This window comes from Sapajus apella, unplaced genomic scaffold, assembly GCF_009761245.1.
Source record: "Sapajus apella isolate SASKATOON/1434 unplaced genomic scaffold, GSC_monkey_1.0 scaffold1, whole genome shotgun sequence".
In the NCBI taxonomy this organism is placed as follows: Eukaryota; Metazoa; Chordata; class Mammalia; order Primates; family Cebidae; genus Sapajus; species Sapajus apella.
In genome coordinates, this window is record NW_022436941.1 from 83,427,797 (window position 1) to 83,453,355 (window position 25,559).

Consider the following 25,559-nt stretch of genomic DNA (forward strand, 5'->3'; position numbering starts at 1 on the left):
CCCTGGGCTGCCTGGGCTTCTGGTCTCTCCTGGGAACCTTGAACCCTCTATATATGACTAGTTTTTGTAGCCAGGATCATGTCAGTCCTGGTGGAAAGGAGAAAGGGCAAACAGAGAGGAGCTGTTCCTTGGTGCTCATCTTTCAGGAGTACATCATCTTGATGTCTTTAGAATGTTAGCTTTTAGGACTTTTTGGTTAATTTTCATGGACCCTTGGAGACTTTACCCCCTTGAATTGTTTGGCTTTCTGTAGTCTCTTTCCCCATGAATATCTGTCGGCATACAGATTTATTTATTTGTTTATTTTTGTTCAATTCTCTCTCTCTTCTTCCTCCTGGCCAACCACTGTCCTGTCCAGAGACCTGAACCTTGGGCAAAACCAATGTGTTGTGGAGAATTAAACAAGTGGACTCCTGTCACCATCTCTTCTTTCTCCTTCTCCCAGCTGACCCTGAGATAATTTGGTTACACTCTTCTCCAGTGGGAATTTCAAAGCTGTGTTTGACTTTTAAGCCCCACTGTGGGAAGGATTAGTGGAAAGGGCTCATGCTCTGGTTTTCTTACCAGATTCAGAGGGAGCTGTATTTAGAGACACACTTAGAATGAAGATTTTTCTCCAGAGTGTTTTAGTCCGGCCTTTTGGTCAAGTCTGACAATTCTAATCTCATTATCTCCAGTCCTGTCCCCGTGTACTTCTGTGGACCTATAGAATGCCTTTAGGAAAAAAAGAATCATATTCCATAGTTGATCCCCAACCCCACCCCAAGCTTAGTATATCTGAGCTCCTCCTTCATCCCTGGGTTCATCCAAGAGCACTCATAGTGATCCTTAGCTCTCTGGCTCCAGGTTTTAAAAGCTTAGCCTTGAGCAGGCAGGTATCTGTTAGTCACCTTGAGGCCCAAACGAGAATTGTCCTTGGGAAAAACGCCTCTTTCTTTAATCCCAATGTCTTTACTCTTTAATAGAGTAATGAGAGTCTCTCCCTGATCAAAATTGGCAGCAGTGCCTGTAATCCTAGCACTTTGGGAGACTGAGGTGGGCAGATCGCTTGAGCTTAAGAGTTCAAAACCAGCCTGGGCAATGTGATGAAATCCTGTCTCTATCAAAAAATACAAAAATTAGCTCAGCATGGTGGCACACATCTGTAGTCGCAGCTACTGGGGATGCTGAGGTGGGGGGGATGGCTTGAGTCTGGAAGACAGCAGTTGCAGTGAACCGAGATCACACCACTGCACTCCAGACTGGGTGACAGGGTGAGACCCTTTCTCAGAAAAATAAAAATGACTGTAGTATAGAAGAATGGAAATACAGACTTTCTCTGCCATTTGTAATAAATATAGTACATAAAATGAGTTATTATTTATTTGGGTCACTGCAAGTCTGGACAAGCCCTGGCCAATAGTGGCTGTGTTCTAGGCAGGTCAGACCAAAAAATGGCATTTGTCTGCCCTAACATACTTGCAACTGACTTTCCACATTGCCAGGGTTCTTGGAGTTGGAGAGCCTATCTTGTGAATTTCTTTGCTGCCTAGAATTTCATTGAATTTTCTACACTGTAGGCATGGCTCCTAGGTAGTCAAAAAAGCATGAACTCTGGAGTCACACAGGACTAGGTTCAAAGCTAGGCTCTCCAGCTTATTGTCTATGCATGAATTATAAATAATATAAAGTGCTTCACAGAGCGCCTGGAATTTGTGTTTAGGATCAATAAAAGTTAGGTGTTCTCTATGTGTTTTTGTTAAATAAATAAATAAGAAATATCCTGGATTACCTTAATTCTACTGTTTCATGATAAAAAATGTATATACTTTAGATTACATATTGTAAGGCACTTTTAAAGTAGTTTATTTGTCCATTTGGCAAATATGTTTAGAATAGTAAACAAGTCTGTACAATATGGTGAAACCCCATCTCTACAAAAAAAATACAAAAATTACACGGGCATGGCAATGCATGCCTGTAGTCCCAGCTACTAAGGAGGCTGAGGCAGGAGAATAGCTTGAACCTGGGAGGCAGAGGTTGCAATGAGATGAGATCTCACCACTGCACTTCAGCCTGGGTGACAGAGTGAGATGTGAGACTTTGTCTCAAAAAAAAAAAAGAATTGTGAACAGATACTTATTTACAAAGCAACCAGAAGTAAGCTTTTACAATGTGCCAAGATTTTAGCCTATAAATTCCTTCATTTTTATGGGAAAATATTTTATTAGGCACATTTTAGAACTTTCTGATGCTTAATATTCACATCCATGATTCAGTATAAAGAATGAGTATAGCCTTCCATCTTAACCAGAATCCCCTGATGTTCCAGTAAGGAACTGGTTGGTGAGAACTTAGCTTTCTTGAAATGCCCAGGGCCTGCATTTTTTTGAACACTGATATGCAATAGACCAATTTAGTCAAGTGCATATCTACAGGTGAGGTATTATTCCAAATTAATGCACAAATGGAGGCTCAGAGAGATTAAGTGACTTGCACAAAGGTCACAGAGCTGAAAATTGGTGGAATTTATACTTGAATGTAGGTCTGATCAATCTAAGGTTCAAAATCTACTCCACTCTTCAGCTTCCATTCTCATATTAATAAGAAAAGCAATAATTCAAGCAGCTGGAGCCAAAGAGGCCCCGATTAATTGCTATAGGAGAAACCACTTATCGACTAGCCTGGACATCTGGCTTCTGGTCTCAGCTCTGCTACCAACTAGCAGTGAAATGAGGGTGTGGGGGTGGGTGTAGGGAGGCCTTCCTTAAATTTCCAATTACTCTGAGCTTCTCAGCTGTAAACTTTAAAACGTCACAGAAAAGTCTGGCCTTCTTAAAACCAAATCTCTCCCTTTAGCATCTAACAGATGGTTTTCTTTGTGGTTCCATAGGAAATCAAGGATATGAGATCCAGAAAGTTTAAATCTCAGAGATCTGAGGGATGTTATAGTATTGCCCCTTCAAGTGACAGCACTGTTAGCAGTGGAAGACAGCTGAGTTAACCCAAATTACTGGTGGCGAATCCATACACTGCAGCAGCTTCAGCCCTCGCCTATTCAGAAGAAAGAATGTGACTAAGGGTCATACAACAGAAAAAAGAGACGAAGGTAAGTTCCAGAGCAGGAGTGGAAGTTTATTTAAAAGGGCTTAGAACAGACAAGAAAGGAAAGAATCTTTGGAAGTGATCCAAGTGTGCACCTGAAGATCAAAGGGAGAAGAAATGAACGTTTAACCTTGATCCTAGGGCTCTATAGCTCACCTCTTTCCCATGATTCTTCCCTAAGGGTGGGCTTCCTGCATGCATGGTACCTTCCCTACCCTTGGGAGCTGAACACACACTGTGTTTAGGAGGCTGTACTCATGTCCATCTGAAGAATTTCTTCCCTTTTCTGGTGGAGTGTACCCTGAAGACCATGCTTTGCCATTTTTGTCTCTTAATACGGATGCCCAGGAAGCTTTTTCTCCCTGGGATGTGTCTTTCATGAACAGTTTAACATTAACAGGTGTGGACCATTAGGAAATGGCCTCTTCCTGGTGTACCTGGCAAGAAAATGGCAAGGTCATGAAAGGCAACGTGACTGAAGAATGATTCCAGATTGAAGGAGATGAAATGTCAGAGGTATTCAAACCAGAGCAAGGGTGGGCTTCCTCCATGTGCAGTACCTTCCTTATCCTTGGGAATTGAACGCGTACCGTGTACCAATTTGTCACTTTTAGAGAGGCAATGCAGTAATTGCCGAACCATCACCTGGCATTTCTAGTGGGCTGCGGGAGAGAGTCCTCTCATGCCTAACTACCGGTAATAGCACTACTCTGGGAAGCTGTAGGATTTGGAACTGCATATCCACCCTTTCATAGGCGAGGTAGGATTACAGCCTTGTTAAAGTCCTGGAGAAATGGACCAGGTTGGAGGTGGCAGCTGGGTGGTGGTGTAGGATGAGGCAGGTATGGGGACTAACTAGACCAATATCTTTTTTTTTTCTTTTTTTTTTTTTTTCCCATTTATTTATTTTATTGCATTTTAGGTTTTGGGGTACATGTGAAGAACATGCAAAATTGTTGCATAGGAACACACATGGCAGTGTGATTTGCTGCCTTCCTCCCCATCACCTACATCTGGCATTTCTCCCCTTGCTATCTCTCCCCAGCTTCCCACCCCCCACCCTCCCTCCCCTATTTCCCCCCAACTGACCCCAGTGTGTAGTGCTCCCCTCCCTGTGTCCATGTGTTCTCATTGTTCAACACCCGCCTATGAGTGAGAACATGCGGTGTTTGATCTTCTGCTCTCCTGTCAGTTTGCTGAGAATGATGGTTTCCAGGTTCATCCATGTCCCTACAAAGGACCCTAACTCATCGTTTTTGATGGCTGCATAATATTCCATTGTGTATATGTGCCACATTTTCCCTATCCAGTCTATCGTCGATGGGCATTTGGGTTGGTTCCAGGTCTTTGCTATTGTAAACAGTGCTGCAATGAACATTCGTGTGCACGTGTCCTTATAGTAGAACGATTTGTAATCCTTTGGATATATACCCAGCAATGGGATTGCTGGGTCATATGGAATTTCTATTTCTATGTCCTTAAGGAATCTCCACACTGTCTTCCACAATGGTTGAACTAATTTACACTCCCACCAACAGTGTAAAAGTGTTCCTATTTCTCCACATCCTCTCCAGCATCTGTTTTCTCCAGATTTTTTAATGATCGCCATTCTAACTGGCGTGAGATGGTATCTCAATGTAGTTTTGATTTGCATTTCTCTGATGACCAGTGATGATGAGCATTTTTTCATATGTTTGTTGGCCTCACGTATGTCTTCTTTTGTAAAGTGTCTGTTCATATCCTTTGCCCACTTTTGAATGGGCTTGTTAGTTTTTTTCTTGTAAATCTGTTTTAGTTCTTTGTAAATTTTAGATATCAGCCCTTTGTCAGATGGGTAAACTGCAAAAATTTTTTCCCAATCTGTTGGTTGCCGATTCACTCTAATGATTGTTTCTTTTGCTGTGCAGAAGCTGTGGAGTTTGATTAGGTCCCATTTGTCTATTTTGGCTTTTGTTGTCAATGCTTTTGGTGTTTTGGTCATGAAGTCCTTGCCTATACCTACGTCCTGAATGGTTTTACCTAGATTTTCTTCTAGGGTTTTTATGGTGTTAGGTCTTATATTTAAGTCTTTAATCCATCTGGAATTAATTTTAGTGTAAGGTGTCAGGAAGGGGTCCAGTTTCTGCTTTCTGCACATGGCTAGCCAGCTTTCCCAACACCATTTATTGAACAGGGAATCCTTTCCCCATTGCTTGTTTTTGACTGGTTTGTCAAAGATCAGATGGTTGTAGATATGTTGTGTTGCCTCCGAGACCTCTGTCCTGTTCCATTGTAGACCAATATCTTGATCTTTAAGTTACTTATTGATTTTCAAGTGTCCAAGGCATTTGTGGGTGGGTCTACCTCCCCCATTTTGCATACTCTGAATCATCAGAAAAGTGGGATTACTTGTCCCTTCTTGAAGTTGATGTAGTAAAACACCTTGGAGTTTACTTTTTAAATTATCATGTTTTAACTTTTTATTTTGAACTAACTTCAGACTTACTGAATAACTGTAATAGAGTAGAAAGAATTCCCATATACTATTCATCCATATTCCCCAAATGTTAGCATTTGACCACATTTGCTATATCGTTTTTCTTTTTACACACACAAACACATTTTGGAGACTTTGAGAGCCAGTTGCTGACATGCTCCTAAAAATTACTTACCTCTAAATATTTCAGTGTGCTTTTCCTAAAAAGAAGGCCATTCTCTTATAGAATCACAGTATAACTTTCAAACCCATGAAATTCACATTGCTACAATACTATTATATAATTTATAGACCTTATTCAAATTTCGCAAGTTGTTTCAGTAATTTTTTTTTTTTTTTAGCAAAAGTAAAAGTCCACAGCTAAAACATAGCATTCAATTGTCCCATGTCTTTATGTTACCGAAAGGGATCCCAATCCAGACCCCAAGAGAGGGTTCTTGGACCTTGAGCAAGAAAGAATTTGAGGTGAGTTCATAGAGTGAAGTGAAAGCAAGTTTATTAGGAAAGTAAAGGAATGAAAGAATGGCTACTCCATAGGCAGAGCAGCAGCAACGGCTGCTCAACTGAATATACGTACAGTTATTTCTTGATCATATGCTAAATAAGAGATGGATTATTCATGAGTTATCTGGGAAAGGGGTGGAGATTTCCCGGAACTGAGGGACCCTCCCCTTTTTAGACTCTATACAGTAACTTTGGACATTTCTAAACTGTCATGGTGCTGGTGGGAGTGTCTTTTAATGCTAATGCATTATAATTAGCATAAAAAGAGCATGAGGTCAAGCAGAGGTCCCCTTCTTTGCCATCTTGGTTTTGGCCAGGTTCTGTACTGCATCCTGTTTCATCATCAAGGTCTTTGTGACCTGTGTCTTGTGTTGACCTCTTATCTCATCCTGTGACTAAGAATGCCTGACCTCCTGGGAATGCAGCCCAGTAGGTCTCAGCCTTATTTTACCCAGTGCCTATTCAAGATGGAGGTGCTCTGGTTTGAATGCCTCTGACATTTAGTTTTCTTCAATCTGGAATCATTCTTCAGTCATGTTGCCTTTCATGACCTTGCCATTTTCTTGCCAGGTACAGGATAGTTCTCTGCAGAATATCCCTCAATCTGGTCTTATCTGGTGTTTTATCCTGTATCCTTATGATCACATCTATTTAGGTTGTGCATTTAGGGCAGGAATACCATGATAATTGCTGTGTTCTCAGAGCTTCCCATCAGAGGCCCTGAGGTTCACTTTGCCCAGGACTGAGGATGTTTACCTCTGTCACTTGGTCAGGTGTTGCTTTTCAGGTTTATTTGAAGGTGCTGTTCTCCCCTTTGTAATTAATAAATATCATGTGAGGAGACACTTTAGAAATATTTAAATGGCCTGTTTCTCATCACATTTTCACCCACTAATTTTAGGATTCTTGCCTGAAATATTTATTGCTGCAGAGGTTGCCAAATGGTGATTTTTTTTTTTTGTCATTTTGTTTTTCCTACTATGTTTGTTAGCAGAAATTTGACACCATTGGTTTTCTAACATTCCAGAAAGACTTAATCTGTAAAAAAGAAAATATCTGGGCTAAACTACATTCATGAGAAATAAAAACCTCTCCTCTCTCCTCTCTCTAACCACAGAGCTCAGATATTCAGCTAAGTGGCTTATCTGTCCATATTTAATACCATGGAAATGTGCAGAGCTGTTAGAAATTGTTCCTAAGACCATTTTCTATTTTCGGTGACAAAATTCCTAATCCTCTCTTAGATTCTTCTCTCCTCAGGTTTACCCCACACGTTTTCTCCTGAAATCTTGGTCTCATTCTGCCTTTCCTGGCAGAAGCAAAAGCTCTCTTCTGAACATTAACGAGTCTACTCACTTGCAAACCTCTTTCAGGGCATGACTGGCAAGTGGACATTCCACAGACACCCTTACTCCATTTTATTTCTAGCTCAGCACTTTCAGTAACCCCCTATGCAGTCTTAAAGTCCAGATACTCAAGATGCATCTAATTAAGTTCTCTCACTCTCCAGGGTAAAATTAGGCAATTAGTTATTCACACTTAATTTCCACACTCTTGAAATGCCGTTTCAAAAATAGAACCTATGACAGACCTCTCCTTCACTAGGCTCCTGAAATACAAAGCTATGTTTAGGACTCTTCCCCAATCTCTTCCCTCAGAAGCTTTCCAACCTTCATCTCAATTGTCTGTGAGCACCATTCCTTTCCTGGGACAATCAGTCTCTGCACTGCAGACATCAGAACATCCTTAGATTATTCTAACAACTTCTGATATATTTTTCAGAGAAGCTAATTTTCGCTTATGCCCAAGGATCCATGGACAAAATTGACCAGCTTCCAAGAAAATCTTTCCTCCTGGTTAATAGGCTATGTTACTTTTCATCTTAGGAAACTGGATCTCTTTTGCCTTATAATATTATGCCCCTCTCAAGCAGAATAAAAAGTATCCTCTGGTCCAAAATTCATGGCACGATCACCTGTTTCTGGGAGGAGAAATGCATTTATGACTAATCATAAATCTTAAGCTAGGAATTGAAATGGTAAGGCTGTCAAATAAAGCAGACTTTCTTTCCCAGTAACTGCTGAGGAACTGAGTCACTCCTTAGTACCAGAAATTGCTCTTTTTGGAGAAACACCAGTTTCTTCTGAGTAACCTTGCTTCTCAGAGATTATGTTTAGAGATAATATTTTTCTTTCTTCTCCCCATTTAAAATCCTCAAAAGACAGCATTTCCTTGCTTCATCTTTGAATGGGCTGAGAAAGAAAAAACTCCTCACCAACAGTTTTGGGGTACTTTGGAACAGGGAGCTTATCTTCCATGGAAACTCACCAGACCAAAAGCCTTTCTAGAACTTGAGTTCAGGATATAGCCTCTGTATCAGCACTGAGCTAGAACAACATGTATTCAGAGACCCAAACTTCTGTTAGTTACTGTAACATTTCTAGATGTTGATTGATGAAGTGGACTCAACTGCTATGTAAACTGCATGATGGTTTATCCTAGGCATGTTTGAACTGGACATAGAATACCTTGGCAAAACACACCTGTAAACTCTGACTATTATAATAGCTAGTAGGCCCATAGGAACTAAGGGCTGAATATTTTTAAAACTATTCAAAAAGATGTGACTCGTAGGAACTAAGGACTGAACATTTTATCTGTATCCTTCCCTTGAAAGTTTGGAACTTTTAATTACTGGACTATCCACATGGGGTCTGGATGACAAAATTCTGGATACAACCTATCCCCATCAGTTGAGTTAGAAAGGACATTTATAGCTAACAGACATTAGGGACTTAGATTACATCCTGAAAAATACTTTAGGCAAGAGGGGATAATTTGAACATCAATTATAACAATAATTGCAATGGAATGAAATATATCATGTGTTAAAATTCATGCATTTATAATGATTCCAAAACAAACAAAACCTATCCAGTGGTCATATTTGGATGTTGAAGCCAAGGGACCAACTCACTTTTCTAAAAATTGGTACATAATGGGAAAGAATCAAGCATTTATCCTTTCTTTCCTATACCTCACTGTAACCAAATAGCAGATGAAAGAAAGTTCTTTCTTATAAAAGATTTCCAGGTAATAAACAAGAAATGATAAAAGAGCATCAGTGTTTTGCCACTGCAACAGTAATGGATTTAGGCAACGGTAGCAATGACTCTGAATCTATTAGGTGGTGGGCTAATGGCAAACCTTAAAATAGAAAGACCAACCTGCCAACACTTGAATCTGCCTGTCAATCTTAACATATCCAAAAGAGGGGCAACCTAATAGTTTGCTTTGCAATCAGATGCAAGAGAAAATATAAAATACAACCTGTAAAATATTCATATCCGAAAGTTGAACCTGATTCCCATTAAGTCTCTAGATTTTACTACCAGTACACAGGAAATAGAGAGGAGAGAGGAAATGAGAAACAACATCCCAGGGATGCAGTCAGCAAAATCCAGAATGTGGGAAACTCTCAAGACAGCCCCATTTCTTCAACAAACAAATTCCAAGAAAAAAAAAAATCAGAGAAGGGGAACCCATAGATGAAAAAACACCTATGAGAAGCATCAAACTAATGTGTTGTGGACTTAGGACCCTGACTCAACAGAGCAACTGGTGAAAAAAAAGACATGTACTAGATTACCAGAGATATTTGAACATGTGGGCATTTGATAATACTAAGTAATTGTTTATAATATTTTGATGTGATCATGGTATTATGGTCATGTTTTAAGAGTCATCTTTAACCAATACTTACTAAAGCATTTACAGATGTGTCTTAGTCCGTTTTCTATTGCTTATAACAGAATATCTGAAACTGGATAATTTATAAAGAAAAGGAATTTATTTATTACAGCTGTGGAGGCTAAGAGGGTTAATGTTGGGAGACCACCTCTGGTGAGGGCCTTCTTGCTGGTGGGGACTCTGCAAAGCTCCAAGGTAATACAGTGCATCACATGATGAGGGAGTTGAGCGTGCTAGCTCAGGTCTTTCTTCCCCTTCTGATGAAGTCGCCAGTCCCACTCCCATGATAACCCATTAATCCATTAACCCATTAATCTATGAACGGGTGAATCCATTCATGAGAGCAGAACCTTCATAACCCAATAGCCTCTTAAAGGCCCCACCTCTCAATACTGCCACACTGGGGACTAAGTTTTGACATGAGTTTTGGAGGGGATCAACATTCAGACATTTCATAGCTAGATGAAATTATATGATGTCTATGATTTGATTCAAAATAATTTATGGGGCAGAAAAGTAGGTAGGAGTATATATGCAACAAGACTGGTTCTGAGTTGATCATTGTTGAAGCTACTGAAAAGTTAAGTAGAGGTTTCTTATAAACTTTCTATAATATTATAAAAATACTTTAGACATTAGTTGTCTAAAAATCAATGTACTTTTCTTTCTCTGGTGAATAGATCATTTTTGTAATAGAATCCTTTAGGTTGGAAAAATAAGTTACTACATTTTTAATGTTCCTACATTTCAATGGTATGTACAATAATTTGAGTATGAGTAGAATGAACTCTCAAAGGACATATATCTCTTCCAGTTAGGATATATGTCAATCATTGTATCACCCCTGAAACCAGAGGTTATACAATGCTCTATAAGCTCGTCCACCTGGATGCCATTCCCATCTCCATCAGTCTTGTGAACCTTACCAACCTAGTTCTCTCACAAGGCCAGACAACCATCCCCATCACCAGTGCTCACCTGTCAGTCATGACCCATGGGAATCTGCATTTCTCTTACTGTCTGGTCAGGTCTGCACTGTGGAGAACTTCTTTACATTCATGACCTCCTCCCCACCAGCAGCCCTGGGCCCCGAGGAGTTCTGTATTGCTATTTCATATGATATCAGTGAGCCTGGTCAGCAGTGTCATCTATTTGCAAATACAGGTAATGCTGCCAAGATATATGCAGTGCCTCATCTATAATTATTAAAGTAGGGAGAGTTTGCAAATAAATTTTTCCCTTTTTAGTTGTCAATGCTATGATATCAGTCTTCGAAATAAAGTTTAAACAGTTATAAACAATTATTTCTTCACATGTCCTCTTTCTCCAGGTCTCTCCTGATTTATCTCATAAGCTTCAATAGTTGTACTGGGGGAAGGATGGCAACTTAGCTTTAAAGAATTTTATTTGCACCTCCAAGTGGGGACTTCACTGAACCCATGACTGAAAACTGTTGATAGAAAATGAAAATGACAAATAGGGTAAGTTCTTAAAAGGAAACAGGTATTGAAAGTTGTGTTTCCATGGCAAGAGAAAGTGCAGCAGTAGATAAGTTAGGAAATTAGCATTTCATAATTGAATATAAAGATTTTAAAGCTCAGTTGCCTGAAACGTTGACTTAATTGTGTGAGTGTGTATATTTAAAATGTATTTAATATGCCTTGGGTAGCAATGCTAATTCAAGTTCTTGAGCAACCAAAGTATTACAAATAATTCACTGAAACAAATTTTAGAAAAAAAGAGCTTTATAGCTGTCATCTGAACGTTCTAATGAAATGCCAATTTGTTCTTTATGTTTTAACAGGACCTTCTGTCAAGGAGGGAGACAACACGTTAATCTCACCAGCACGGGTATGCTGAACCAGTCCTTCACTTTCCTGCTCAGGGCAGATCACGTACAGTCAGCGATAGTTTATCTCCCCTTTACCATAGTGCCACCTGACCCCTCACTTTTGCAAGCATTTACAGCAGATGTTCCTTTATCTGTCACTGAAGACAACCTTGTGACCTCAGTTCTCTCTCAGGAAAAGCCTGTGTTTTTCCTCAGGACTTGTGGCACGGACAGAAACTTAAGGGAAACTGACCCAGACCAGATGGCAGAAAACAGACCCCTGGAGACAGCACAGTGGTGAAGAGGTGACAGAGTCTCTCCCACCAAGGTCATTTGGCAGCCAGCCACCACTAAAGTCAGCCCGGGGGCAAGCACGCAGCCCAGATAGAGCAGTTACCCTCCGATGGACCTCATACCCTTAGCTGCCACAGTCTTCCTGCTGATAGTGGCTGCAGTGGCCTTGTGTGTCTGGCTGCTGAACTGAAAGGTAGAAAAGGCAAAACCGCTTATCAAGTCCCAGACCAAACCGGATACACAATCCCAAGTTATAGGCCAGGAAGGAGCATAACGATTCCACTCTTACAATGACACCGCTTCTGCAAAGCTCCAGCAGCCGCCAATCTGTCTTTTCAGGGCCCCACAGTGTGAACAAATGTCTTCTCCAGTGGCCAAACCAGTGGACAAATGTGCTCCTTGGAAGACGTGGGTGAACCTGGACCCCAACATGGCCAAACTCTGCCAACAAACCAACCCAATGCTGAAGCACGACCAGCACTGGGTGTGGATTGAGGGCTAGCATTTCTTATTGACCACCTACCGTGTGCCAATCGCTGGGATAGGCTTTGGGATATAAAGGCAAATAAATGCTGGTTCCATCAACTGAGAAAAGCCGGGCCCTGCTAGTGATTCAGTGTTCAATCCTAGCTCCGTGGATCAGTTGTTCAATATATAAACCCTTTACTAAGGTGGTACAGAATGTGTTAGCCCCACTGAGAATGCCAGTATTAACTTGGGGCATAAAGTTTAAGGAGAAAAACTTTGAATACTTTTCATTGAGAACTCCCTCTGAGTGAGTCAGCAGGCAGTGCAAGAACTATTCCAGCATGTACAAGCGGTAATTTATCACATCGTTGAGTATGTTTATGTAATGTTTTTCTGTAATGTCTTTTCCTCCTTGGAGTCTCTAGGTTTGATTTCTTAATGCAGGAAATGCCTCAGTGCTCTAGGTAGTGTTGGGACAGTCTGGCCCCTTTTGAAAGTATCCACTTAATACATTGTTTCATTAAGAGGCGTTGTCTATTCTACTTTATAAAATCGAACCTAGAATAGAAATATTATTTGAAACACTATGGGACAGAAAAGTTTGTTGAATGTTTTTGTGATACCTCGATTTGGCTTAACTTTACAATGAGTCAAAATAATGGTCCAGGCCTGCGGCTCATGCCTATAATCCTAGCACTTTGGGAGGCCATGGTGGGCAGATTGTCTTTGCCCAGGAGTTTGAGACTAGCCTGGGCAACATGGTAAAACCCTATATCTACAAAATAAGCAAACAAACAAACAAAATTAGCCAGGCATGGCGGCATGTGCCTGCAGTCCTAGCTACTCTGGAGGCTGAGGTGGGTAGATTGCTTGATCCTGGGAAGTTTGGGCTGAAGTGAGCTGTGATTTACCAGACTCTGTCTCAAAAAAAAAAAAAAAGTAAAAATGTAAATCATTGATGTTATAATAACAAATTCATATTTGAATTGTCTAAATGAGCCTGCAGTTGGCCAACTGAAGCTTAGTTTCTGTAATTGTAAAATGAAGATATTAGTATTTGTATTAGGAATGCTTTGGGCTGCAAACCTGCAAGACATCCACTATCAGTGGCTTAGGTTGGAGATTGGCAAGCTTTTTCTGTAAAGAGTCACGTAGTAAATATTTTAGGCTTTGTAGGCCATATATGTGTGTGTGTGTGTGTGTGTATTCTGTCATACAGTCTTCTTGCTTTGTTTATTTTTAACAACATTTAAAAAATGTAAAAAGTAATTCTTAGTTCTTGGATTTGGCCCACATACCATAGTTTGCCAATCATTGATGTAGGCAATAGACGTGTTGAGTTATTTCAAGCAACGAGCATGCTGGGGGAGGGCATTATAAGACAGTTCAGTAGTTCAAGAATGGCAGCAAGGACCGAGCTCTTCAGTTCCTTCTTCTCTACCTTCCTTAGGCTGTTAACATTTCATTTATTTAATTTCTTGCAACTGTAAGATGTTTGCTGAGAAACAAACAGAAATCGTAGTGGAGGAGAGATAGAGGATGGAAAAATGGTTTTTTAAAAGAGACTCTTCTATTATTATTATTATTTTTAATCTTGTAAGAGGAGTTTCTCCCTAAACATTTGTTTGATCTCATTGTCTAGAAATGGGCAACATGACTTCTGTCCCTTGACTAACCACTGGCAAAGGCAAATGGGGTCCTCATAACTGACAGTCTCTCCTGGGGCTCAGGGAGGAGTCTACCAATTCAGAGACCAATGGCTCAGCCCATCATGTAATTAGGAAAGGATAGGGGATAGCAATTAGATAGACGATGAATAGGTTCTATTAAAATATTATCCAAATATTGAAATACTTGGGAACCAAAGATTTTGATCTTTCAAATCAGTGTCTCATATCTCCTTTTCATGTTTTAATGATTTTTCTTGAAGCCAGAGACCAGTATTTCTCAATAGGGGTGGGGAGGGTCGTGATGGAGGTGTGTGTGAGGGGAGATGTGCCTCCCAGAGTACATTTGGCAATGATGAGGGACATTTGTGGTTTTCAAAGCTGATGGGGGAAGGATGCTTCTTGCATCTAGTGGGTAGAAGCCAAGGAGGCTGTCAAACATACAAAAATGCATGGAACAGCCCTCACAACAAAGGTGGAAAATGCCAACAGTGCAGAGATTGAGAAACCCTGTTTAAGTCACAATGAAGAGTTTTCCCATATACCCAATAAAGGATAAACTTATTACCAAGTCTAGGCAAAAAGTATATTCTAAAAACTTCATGGTGGAGTGAAAATCCCACAGCATATTTGAAACTCTGATTGGCTAGTGGTATACATTAACATTTTAAAAAAGAGGATGTATTTAAAACCACGCAAAACTTGACAGCAGACTCATTTCTTCATATTACTTGTCTAAGGAAAATATTTGCCTTGTGTTAACAGGTGGAACATATCAGGAGACGAAAAATGAGAAAGAATATTCGCAAAGGTAAAGATGGGGTCAAAATGTTCCCAAAAGTCTGATGCCTCTAATATGTTTCATATGGAAAAGATTTTGTTCTCACCCCATCTTTTTTCTGTTCATCTGAGTCGCACTTCCCTCCCAACTCAATTTTAACTGCTCTCTGGGAAAACACACTTCACAATCTACAGAATAAATGAAATCATAGCATGTCTGGGCCTAAAGATGATCACCATGCCTTAGATACTTGGACCTAATGCCATGGACAACTGGCTGAAGAACATTTCTTTACTCCTCTTCCCAAAGTGCTTTTCTCCAGTGCTTCTGGACTTCTGAATTGTATAGTCCCTTTCAAGTGTTTTTGCTTAAAAGGAGGAGGAATGAGAGGCTTAACCCAAGCTGGGCCTCATCATCATGCAACTCAGAATTGTTGTTAGGCCTGTTTTAATCCGGGCACTTAAAAGGAGTCTGATGGCCGTGTGCCTGAGACTGCACATGTAGGGGAGGCTGAGGAGCATATCTGAATCCAGTAAGTGGGTTTTGTTCCCCATCAGCTGGGCAGGGAGAATGCCTGCTCTTTGTGGAAAAGCCAGACATACTTGGCTCGGTGAGCATGTGGGCCTGTTCCCTGCTGCAGCCACAAGACCTCTGGAGCTAGGATTACCCGCCCGGTGAAACAAAACAGTCTGACTTCCCCTCTTCATTTTCCTGCTAATTTTGCAATTCCACACATAAAATCAGGCTGCCTTCTCATGGCAATCCACAAACATATGTTAGGCATCCGTATTGGAAGGAGATACAGATACTTAAAAATAATAATTCATTTTATTGTTTGTGAGTGTGCGTGCTGGAGCCAGAATATCAGTGTGAGATCCAGATGTCAAACCTCAGTGGTTAATCAAATAATTAACAGAGAGTTTGGAAAGTTTTCTTCTAGAGGCTCTGGAATATTCTACTGATTAACAGATGGGTTCAATTATAAGGAAATAATGCTTACCATTTGATGCTGGCTCAAAGTGTGAAAGAAATATTTTTGGCAAAACTTCATTTAACATTGAAAATTGAAGTTTTAGAAATTGAAAAATCAGCCTGAAATGGCTTCTCCCATATGCAGAGGCATAACGGAATAGTTTTGACTGTTCATCATAATGGAGTCACTGCTTCTTAGCAAATCACTGGTGAATTAATAAGTGTATAGCAGAGGTTAACACCAGAAGATTGGCAGGTTTTTGCATAGAGAAGGTATACTCTATCTGGGCTAGGCTGGGAGTAGAGGTTCTCTTATTTATTTATTTATTTATTTACCTCCTGCAAACATTTTTTCATATTAAGAGGTCTTGGCAGATTCCAACCTTTAGTTGCTCCTTCTCAAACATCTGGGTACATTTCCTTATAGTTCTGCATTAATTAGGTGAGATGAGGGTGACACAGAAGCTGACTTTACACTCTGGTTCTTCATATTTCTGAAGAACCAGAGCTGAAGTGGACACATTTGAAGGGTAGATGGAAGGTGATGATACATATCAGGCGATGGATCCTGAATTTTGGATGGGACCAAGCTATCCACTCCTGTATCTTTCAGAGATATCATAATTAATAATGAGGTTTAGCCCTGCGCGAGGAGAGGCGTGAGGATGAGAATTGGCTGGGAGCCCACTGTTTGGCATGCTGAATGATGGATCTTTTGCTTATGATACTCGAAAACACCACTCGCTGTTTCATAGAGACCCAGATGAGGCTGCCTTCTCATAAAGACCCACAGACATTTATTTGGCACCTCATGTATGTGAAAAGCTAGATCCTCCCCCTGGTCTGAAGATGCAAGATGCTATCCTGCATGGATCTTTTTGGTTTGCTTCTTGTAGTAGGCTCTTCTACAGTCACACAAGAAGTGCTAGGACAGATGAGGGTATGGAAGAAAGAGGACAAAGACAGGCAGAGCTTAGGACAGGGCTTTATGTTTTCACTTCAAGTACTCGTAGGTGAGTGCTGCCCATCCAGCGGGGCAGCAAGAGTTGGAGCACAATGGCCCACAGTGGCGTGTCCCCCGCCCTCCATGTTTCTCAGCCCAGCCTTGCACTCCCTTGGTGTGCCCCAGGTGTGGTGACACGGTAGAGTGGTTAAATAATCAACTCTGGGTCTGTTTTGGATCCTGGCCCTCTATTTCCTAGCAGTGTGACTTATTAAATTTCTCTGAACTTTAGTTTCATCAGCCAAAAATATGGAGATAATGATATTAGTACATACCTCTTCGGCTTTTGTTAGGATTTAGTGATAGAATCGCCTGATAATAATAGAATAATAATAATTGTACAGTATTTTCAATGCCTCAGGCACTATACTAACTACCAGAAAAGAATTTTCTTACCTAGGGTTTTGATGTGCTATTAAAGAACTAATCTATGATGTCTCTGAGTAAACCACAGGCTCACTTTCTACCCAAAGTAGTGTATTACTGGTAGTGGAATTTCAGGTGAATGATTAGGATAGATGAGGTGTGTTTAGGAAGGGAACTTCCCAAATGCTCAAACTCCACCTGGCATGCAGGGCCTTTTCCTTGGTCCTCACATGGGGACTTAGTAAAAAAATGGATGTAGGAAAAAGTATGTCAGGAACACTTGCAAGGGACAGACTCAAGCTGAGAGAGATTGAGAGTTCTCTACCTTGCAGAGGGGGCTGAACCACTGATTAAATACTCAGCCCCATTCCCTTCCTGTTCAAGCAGGGATCAACTCTGCACAACCAGGCTCTGGATGGGAAATCCTTACCGGCTCTTCCCTCCTCCCAACCCGATTGTTCTCAGGCTTTCATCAATTGGTAATTGTTTTTTAATTCCAGAATTAACAAAGGACTGTCACTTAAAAAAAAAAAAAAGAATATCCTTAGAAAAATTAAGAGTATCCAACTATCACTATAATTCCATCTTTAAAGTAAGGACAGAATCTTAGAACAAAGAACTTTATGGTGGGGAAAACAGATTTTTATGAAAAATTCTCTCCTTTGTCCAGATTTGACTTTGGCCTTGGAAAATCTCAGGATACACCAGCAGGGTCAGGAATTCACCTCTGGAAGCTATGCTTATGGGTGCTTTGATCAGAGCAGAGGCAGAAGCTGGGGCAGAGGGGAACTCAGTCAGGCTCCTCGATGTTGGTGTTCTTTAGAAGGTATGGCCAGGTATCCCTGGTACATGTGTGTACGTGTGGTAGGGAAGGAGTGGGAGAGGGAGTGAGGGGTAAATTTGCTACTTAAGAGTCCAGACAATAGCAGTTCAATAGGTGTGCAACTGTGTAGCCACACAGGGCCCATTCTCAGAAGGGCTTTGGGTTTGGTTGAACGTTCTGTGTCACCATCTTGAAATTGGAATAATTTTTGAACAAGAGCCCTCACATTTTCGTTTTTCACTGGGCCCCACAAATTATGCAGATGTTTGAGTCCTCATAGAATTTACTTGATACTTGCATCAGACACCTCTTCAGCACAGTTTAGAATTCTGTCCACTTTGCATCTGACTCTAACCATAGCTGTGGCTACAAGTTTCAAGCATGTTTGCGGCCGTGAGCGTGCCCTGTGCTACCCACCCCAGGGCTCCTCTCCCTCCACTGCATGACTGTGGGAACTTGGGGTTACACCACCCCGAAGTAGGGAGAGTTAACTCTCCCTGGAATTGCTCTAGTCCTGTGGAAAAGTGGAACCTATGGATAAATGCTTCCTCCTTTCATCTCCCAAGTGAACAGCTCTGGAATTTATTCTCTAAGGCTTCTGAGAACATCCTGAAGATTGAGCATAATACATTGATGTGTGGACTCTTTTCTTTCCCTATTTATCATTCCCATCCCTCACTCCTGTTCCCACTCACAGGTGAGTCTTCACTTTTGAGGAGACCCAGGCTAAGACAATAGTTGACATTCTCCCTGACTGTGACCCCTAGGATTACAGACTCTGGGGCCAGGGATCTATTGCCTATTGACTCTTGCATGACCCTTAGGTGCACAGTTACGTCTGGGTCACTTGCCTCCAGGAACCCCTTTCAGCCGGGCCTGTTGCCTGCTGCAGCTCAGGTCTGTGAAGACACTGCTTTCTGCCTGCAATTGGGAGCCAAGGGCCCTTGTGCCCACGAGAGACTCCGGCCCAACAAGATTCTCTTGGAATCATGCTGAGGGACAGGCCTTCACTGAACCATCTTCTAGCTGAACATCTCCTTACTCTTCAGTGCAGTTTCTCTGCTGGTCATGTTGAGCCCCAGAAACAATAACCCTTTTATTCCAACTTTTAGCAAGACCAAGATTTATTGTATGTTGTAAGATTTTAGAAAGGCTTCTTTTCATTTCAACATGGTTCATACTTCTGCAAAGACATTCGCTCTTTTCTTTAAAATGATAGCTCTATTGAGATATTTACATACCATAAAATCCACCCAATTAAAGTATTCAATTCAATAGTTTTCAATATTTTCAGAGTTATGCAATCATTACCACAGTCAATTTTAGAACATTTTTTTTTTTTACCCCCAAAGGATTCTTGTACACATAGCAGTCACTTACCATTGACTCTCAGTTCCTCCACCTCTAAGCAGCTACTTATCTACTTTCTGTTTCTATAGCTTTGCCTATTCTGGCTCTTTCATGTACACTCATGCACTGCATGACCACATTTCAGTCAATAACAGACCACATGTATAGTGGTGGTCTCATGAGATTATAATGAAGCTGAAAAATTTTTATTGCATGAATACCTACCATGTGTTACAAATGCCTACAGTATTCAGTACAGTAATATTCTGGACAGGTTTGTAGCCTAGGAGCAATAGGCTATACGATATAACCTGGATACGTAGTAGGCTATACCATCTAGACTTGAGTAAGAACGCTCTGTGATGTTTGTTCAACACTGAAATGGCCTAACAGTGCATTTCTCAAAATGTAGCACTATCTTTAAATAACTCGTGACTGTGTATAGAATCATACAATGCATAGTCCTTTGTGATCACCTTTTTCAGATAGCATAATGTTTTCAAGGTTCATCTATGTTATAGCATGTAACAGCTTTTGTTTATGGCTGAATAATATTTTGTTGATGGCTGAATAATATTTTGTTGCATGGGTATACCACATTTTATTTATTCATTCATCAGTTAATGAACATTAGGTTTGTTTCCATTTTTTGGCTATTTTGAATAATTCTATGTGAATATTCAAGTGCATGTTTTTGTGTGGATACGTATTTTCCTTTCTCTTATACCCAGAAATGAAATTGATGGTTCATATGGTAGCCCTATGTTTAATCATTTGAGCAACTTCTAGACTGTTTTCCAAAGTGGCTACCATATTTTCCATGTCCACCAGCAGTGTACGAGGGCTCCAATTTCTCCACATCCTCATTATACCAGCTTTTTATTTTCACCATCTAGTGGGTGTGCATTTGCATTTCGCTGCTGGCTAACAGTGTTTAACATCTTCTCATGTTCTTACTGGCTATTTGCATGTCTTCTTTGGAAAACTGTCTATTCATATCATTTGGCCATTTAAAAAATTGGATTATTTGCCTTTTTTATTGAGTTGTAGGTGTTATTTATATATTGTATACTAACTTTTATCAGATACATATTATACAAAAATGTTCTTCCATTCTGTGGGTTGTCTTCTCACTTTCTTGATGGTGTTCTTTGAAGAAGAAAAGTTTTTAAATTTTTTAAATATCCAATTTTTCTTTTTGTTTCTTGTACTTTTGATGTTGTTATCTAAGAAGCCATTTCCTATTCCAAAGTCATGAAGATTTGTGTTCATGCTTTCTTCTGAGAGTTTTGTAATTTGGGCTCTTAAAATGAGATGCTTGACCCATTTTAAGTTAATTTTTATGTATAGTATATACAGTGTGAGGTAGTGATACAACTTCATTGTATTGCATGTAGATATGTAGTTGCCTCAGCATCACATGTTAGAAAAACCATTCTTTTCACATTTAATTGTTTTTGTGATCTTTCAAAAAGGAATTGATCATGAATGTGAGGGATTGTTTGTATACTCCCAATTCTGTTCCATCAATCTACATGTTTCTCTTTATGCCAGTAGCAACCTATCTTGATTACTATAAGCTTTGAAATCAAGAAGTATGAGCTATCCAACTTTGTTCTGTTCATTTTCAAGATTCTTTGAGCTATTCTGGATTTCTTCAATTTCCATACGAACTTTAGAATCAGCTTGTCAATTTCTGCAAAGGAGGCAACTGAAATTTTTTTTCTGAGATTGCATTGGCACTGTAGTAAATTTGGAGACTATTGAAATTTTTTTTTTTTTTAATAGAGACAGACTTTCACCATGTTGGCCAGGATGGTCTCCATCTCTTGAACTTGTGATCCACCTGCCTTGGCCTCCCAAAGTGCTGGGATTACAGGTGTGAGCCACCGCACCCGGTGAGACTATTGAATCTTAACAGTATTAAGTCTTTTCATCCATAAATATGAAATGTCTTTTCATTTATTTAGGTCTTTAATTTCTTTCAATAATGTATTGTCATTTTCAATGTATAAGACCTGCCTTTCCTTGGTTAAATTTATTCCTAAGTAATTTATTCTTTTTGATGCTATTATAAATGGCATGTTTTCTTAATTTAATTTTGGGTTGTTTATATCTATGCAGAAATACAGCTGATTTTTGTACATATTGAACGTCCCTAATCCAAAATGCTCCAAAATTTAAAACTTTTTGAGTGCCAGCATGATGCTCAAAGATCATGCTCAAAGGAAATCCTCACTGTAGCACTTTGAATTTTGAGATTAGGGATGCTCAACTAGCATGTATGTACCAATACTCCAAAGTCCAAACAAATTTGCAATTCTAAACAATTCTGATCCCAAGAATGTTGGATAAGGGATTCCCAACCTGTATATCATTCTTGTAACCTGCCACTTAGTTTAAATCTTTTATTAGTTTTAACTGTTTCTTAGTGGATTCCTCAGAATTTTGTATATACAAGGTCATGTCCTTTGCAAATAAAGATACTTTCATTTCTTCCTTTCTTGTGTGGGTGCCTTTTATTTATCTTCTTGCCCAATTACCCTTGCTAGAACCTGCAGTATGGTGTTGAATAGAAGTGTGAGAGTGGGCTTTTGTGTCTTGTTCTTCATCTTAGGAGAAACTTCTTTCTCTTTCTATTAAGTATATTACTAGCTGTGGATTTTTTAATAGGTGCCTTTTATCAGACTGAAGAAATTCTCTTTCATTCCTAGCTTGTTGAATGTGTGTGTTTTTTTTAATCATAAGGGGTGTTGGGTTTTGTCAAATGCTTTTTCTGCATCTATTGAGATGATCATGTGTTTTTTGTCCTTTATTCTGTTGGCATAGCATGTTACATTTATTGATTTTTAGATGTTAAACTCACCAGTCTCACTTGATCATGGTGTATAATCCTTTGCATATATTGCTAGATTTTGGTTTGCTAGTATTTTTTTGTGAGTTTTCCCCCCACCATTTTATCACTCTTGCTGTAAACCTCTGACTTTAGGGACATGAACTCAAACAGAAGAATGTGTGCTGAATAGACATCAAAGATTTTTTTATCCAGGACAGTTGTTGTGAAACAGAAGTAGAATGGATTGGGGCATTTAAAATGTTTGAGTCTATAAAGAGAAAGCTGAGATATTTTGTCTTGGTTTAGTGCACAGATCACATTTAGAATAGTAGCTGGCATTTGAGTAGGTCTCTGGGGCAGAAGAGTCTACCAGAACTATGATGGAGGAGTTGCCTATATGCTGTTCTATGCTATTTGGCTGTGTCAGCTGCTGCCCCTACCACAGCCCGTCCCAGATGAGAGTCAAGGTTAGGTTGTTCTAGGAAGTTGGGAGAGCCAGGAAGGATCATGCAAGCTTTGTTTTCTTTGAGGATGGAACTTGCAAGCATTGCTAACATGGAAGAGTCTACTGAAACAGCAAGGCAATAGATATCACAATTCAAAGCCAAGGCCTTCAGTACAATGTAATATTTCTAAAAGAAATGACAGAAAACACATTAGATGACTCTTTAACCCCTCATTCACATTTTGGATAAAAGAGACTCAGGAATTAGAAGCTGGTGAAGAAAAATTTAGAGAGAACTGCTCTTTTGCCTGAATGTTACCCGACCTCTGCCCTCAATGGAAGACCTATGAGTGCTTGGATGTTAACTTAAGCTTAGGAAAAGAGGTTTCAAGGGGCCTCTAGGGAGACCTTAGTATTTGTCCTCTGCATCTGAGGAACACAAAATTATCTAAGGGGAAGAGATAGAATGACTAGTTGCTTGACAGTAACACAATGAAGAAGTGTTCATGGCAGGAGGCCAGATCTTCTGGGGTCTGTCAGGCCAATGAGAGAATATGTGAATGTTTGATTTAAACCAGAAATCCAGGATCCAGAGTATAAGCCGGCATGAAGTCATCTTAGATCCCATTGAAGAGGGTGGTCTAGAGAGGGATAGAGACCTTAGATCTAAGCAAAGAGAAGCCAGGAAACTGCCGGATTTATAGGGATGGGCACAAAGAAAGCAACCAGCCAGAAAACAGTTGCATTTTATCTGCCAGGGGAATTTTGGATGAGAGATCTCCAAAATCTCAGAGGAACTATGTTAGAGCTCACAAGAAAGTCGGCTTTCATCATCTGCAAACACAGAGATCCAAAATTCTAAACCTTATGGAAGCAGCAGTCGAATAGAATCTTCTGCTCCCCTGACCTACTCATCCTTACTGAGCTTGAACCCTGAAGGGGTTGAAACTATAATGAGCCAAAAGAGGAAGATCAAATAGGAGGGAAGAGAGAGTCTTTCCTCCCTTGACTGGCCTAAATTATAGGAGGGGGAGAAAGCCTCAACCTAAACGCAAATTTGAAATTTTGACTATTACATGAGGCTGGACATTTTAATGCTAATCTGAAGTTGTAATTTATGACTTGAAGTGACTCTAGAACTGTGTGTATTGGTCAGGAAATTCTTGAGGAATTCCTGTATCCCTGTCTTATACAGTAGGCTTGGTCCTGCAGAGCCAACTGAAAGGGGCATTGGGAAGCAAAAATAGTTTTCTGCTTACCCTCTGTCCTGCTTGTTCAGCTTAATCTTTACATGAGAATGATACATTTCTGTTTACCAAAATCTTACCTCTCCTACAGGGCTGAGTGCCGGATGCTGTTGACTTTCATTTCAAAATTTGGTTTCTTTAAAATAATACCCTATCTACATTTTACTTCCTCCAAAGGGCCTCATCTGACCACTTCAGTTAGATGTGCTCTCAACCATCATAATGGATATTTGCCCTTTTTGGCCACTGAGCATCAGAACTACCTTCCTATGTCTGAGAATAATAGAAACTGAAATGCCAGATACTCCCATTCCAGCCTCCCTGCAGCTCATGTGCAAATATGTTGCCTAAATCAGAAGCCAGCAGTGGAAAGAAACAGGGGCTGTCCCCAATCTATTCTGGTGACAGGTGGCAGTAGCAGAAGCTACATCTAATTTCCAGAGGTGACAATGACAGAGAATAGTGCCTAGTGTTGTTGTTGGTGGTGAAGCCTGTAATATCTGCACCCAGGGGTAGCCACAGTCTTTGTCAGACCAGTTCTGCAGTAAACATTTGATAATAGTTCCTGGATCTGTAGCCACCAAGACCATAGCCATGAAATAATTTCAGATTTACAAAAAAGTTGCAAAGATAGTATAGAGAATCCCCATGTGCCCTCACCCAGCTTCCTCTGATGTTAACATCTCGTGGAACCATGGTACAGTTATAAGAATTAAGAATCCACTACTGGTAGAACACTACTTTCTAAACTGCACACTCTATTTTTCTTTCCACCAACTTTTTCACTACAATGCCTATTATAATCCCTGCAAAACCACAGTCCTGAATACCAGGGCTAGCAACAGCAGGAATCTGTTACTACCTCTCATTCAGAAAGGATAAAAGGAAGGGTTGACTCCGGGAACTTGGAGAATGTGGCAGCTGGGAGCTGTGGCCTTCAGCAGATAGACGTAGCAAGCCTTGCCAGAGTGCTGGAAAGAGGGAGGGAGCTGGGGAACAGGTACTCCCATGTCACCATCAGGCCTTTTTCTGATCTTCCGCCTGTGGCTTTTATTGACTGAACCCAACCAGAAGCCATAGGGCTAAGTTGCTCTTGATTCAGCCCACAGAGAGCAGCTTCCCAGGGCAGACAGCAGGGTGGACAGTGGATCTGGAAGTGCACACGGAAGGCGTCCAGTACAGGACACACAGGAGACGTGTGGCCAAGTCAGCCTAGAATCCTGCTTTCCTGACTGGAATGGTCATGCTCCTTCCAGCTCACCACACTGCTGCCTTCTCATTTTCTCCTGGGCTAGGCTGCTTCAAGGTTCTTTTTGTTGCAGATGAAAAGAAAAGCTTCGAGTTTTGCAAACTGCAAGGGACTCATTTTGGCCTACATTCCACACGCTCTACAACACAGAGAGCCCTGGGCCTTCTCTCCTGATTTTCTCGGGTTTCCTCCCAGCTCTGGAAGCCAGAAGTCTATCTTGAGGCCCCATCAACCTGACCCCTGGTGGTCCTGCTTTAAACAGAGGGCTTTGCAGAGCGGTTCCTTCTAATGAGCACAGGAAAGCCCCCAATAATTTTTGTGCATGTATGCAATGGAAAAAGAAGCCTCGTGTTGCTTTCTGAGTAAGTGAGGTTTGCTTTCTTCCTGGAAAGAGTTTTCTTCTCTGCGCCTGT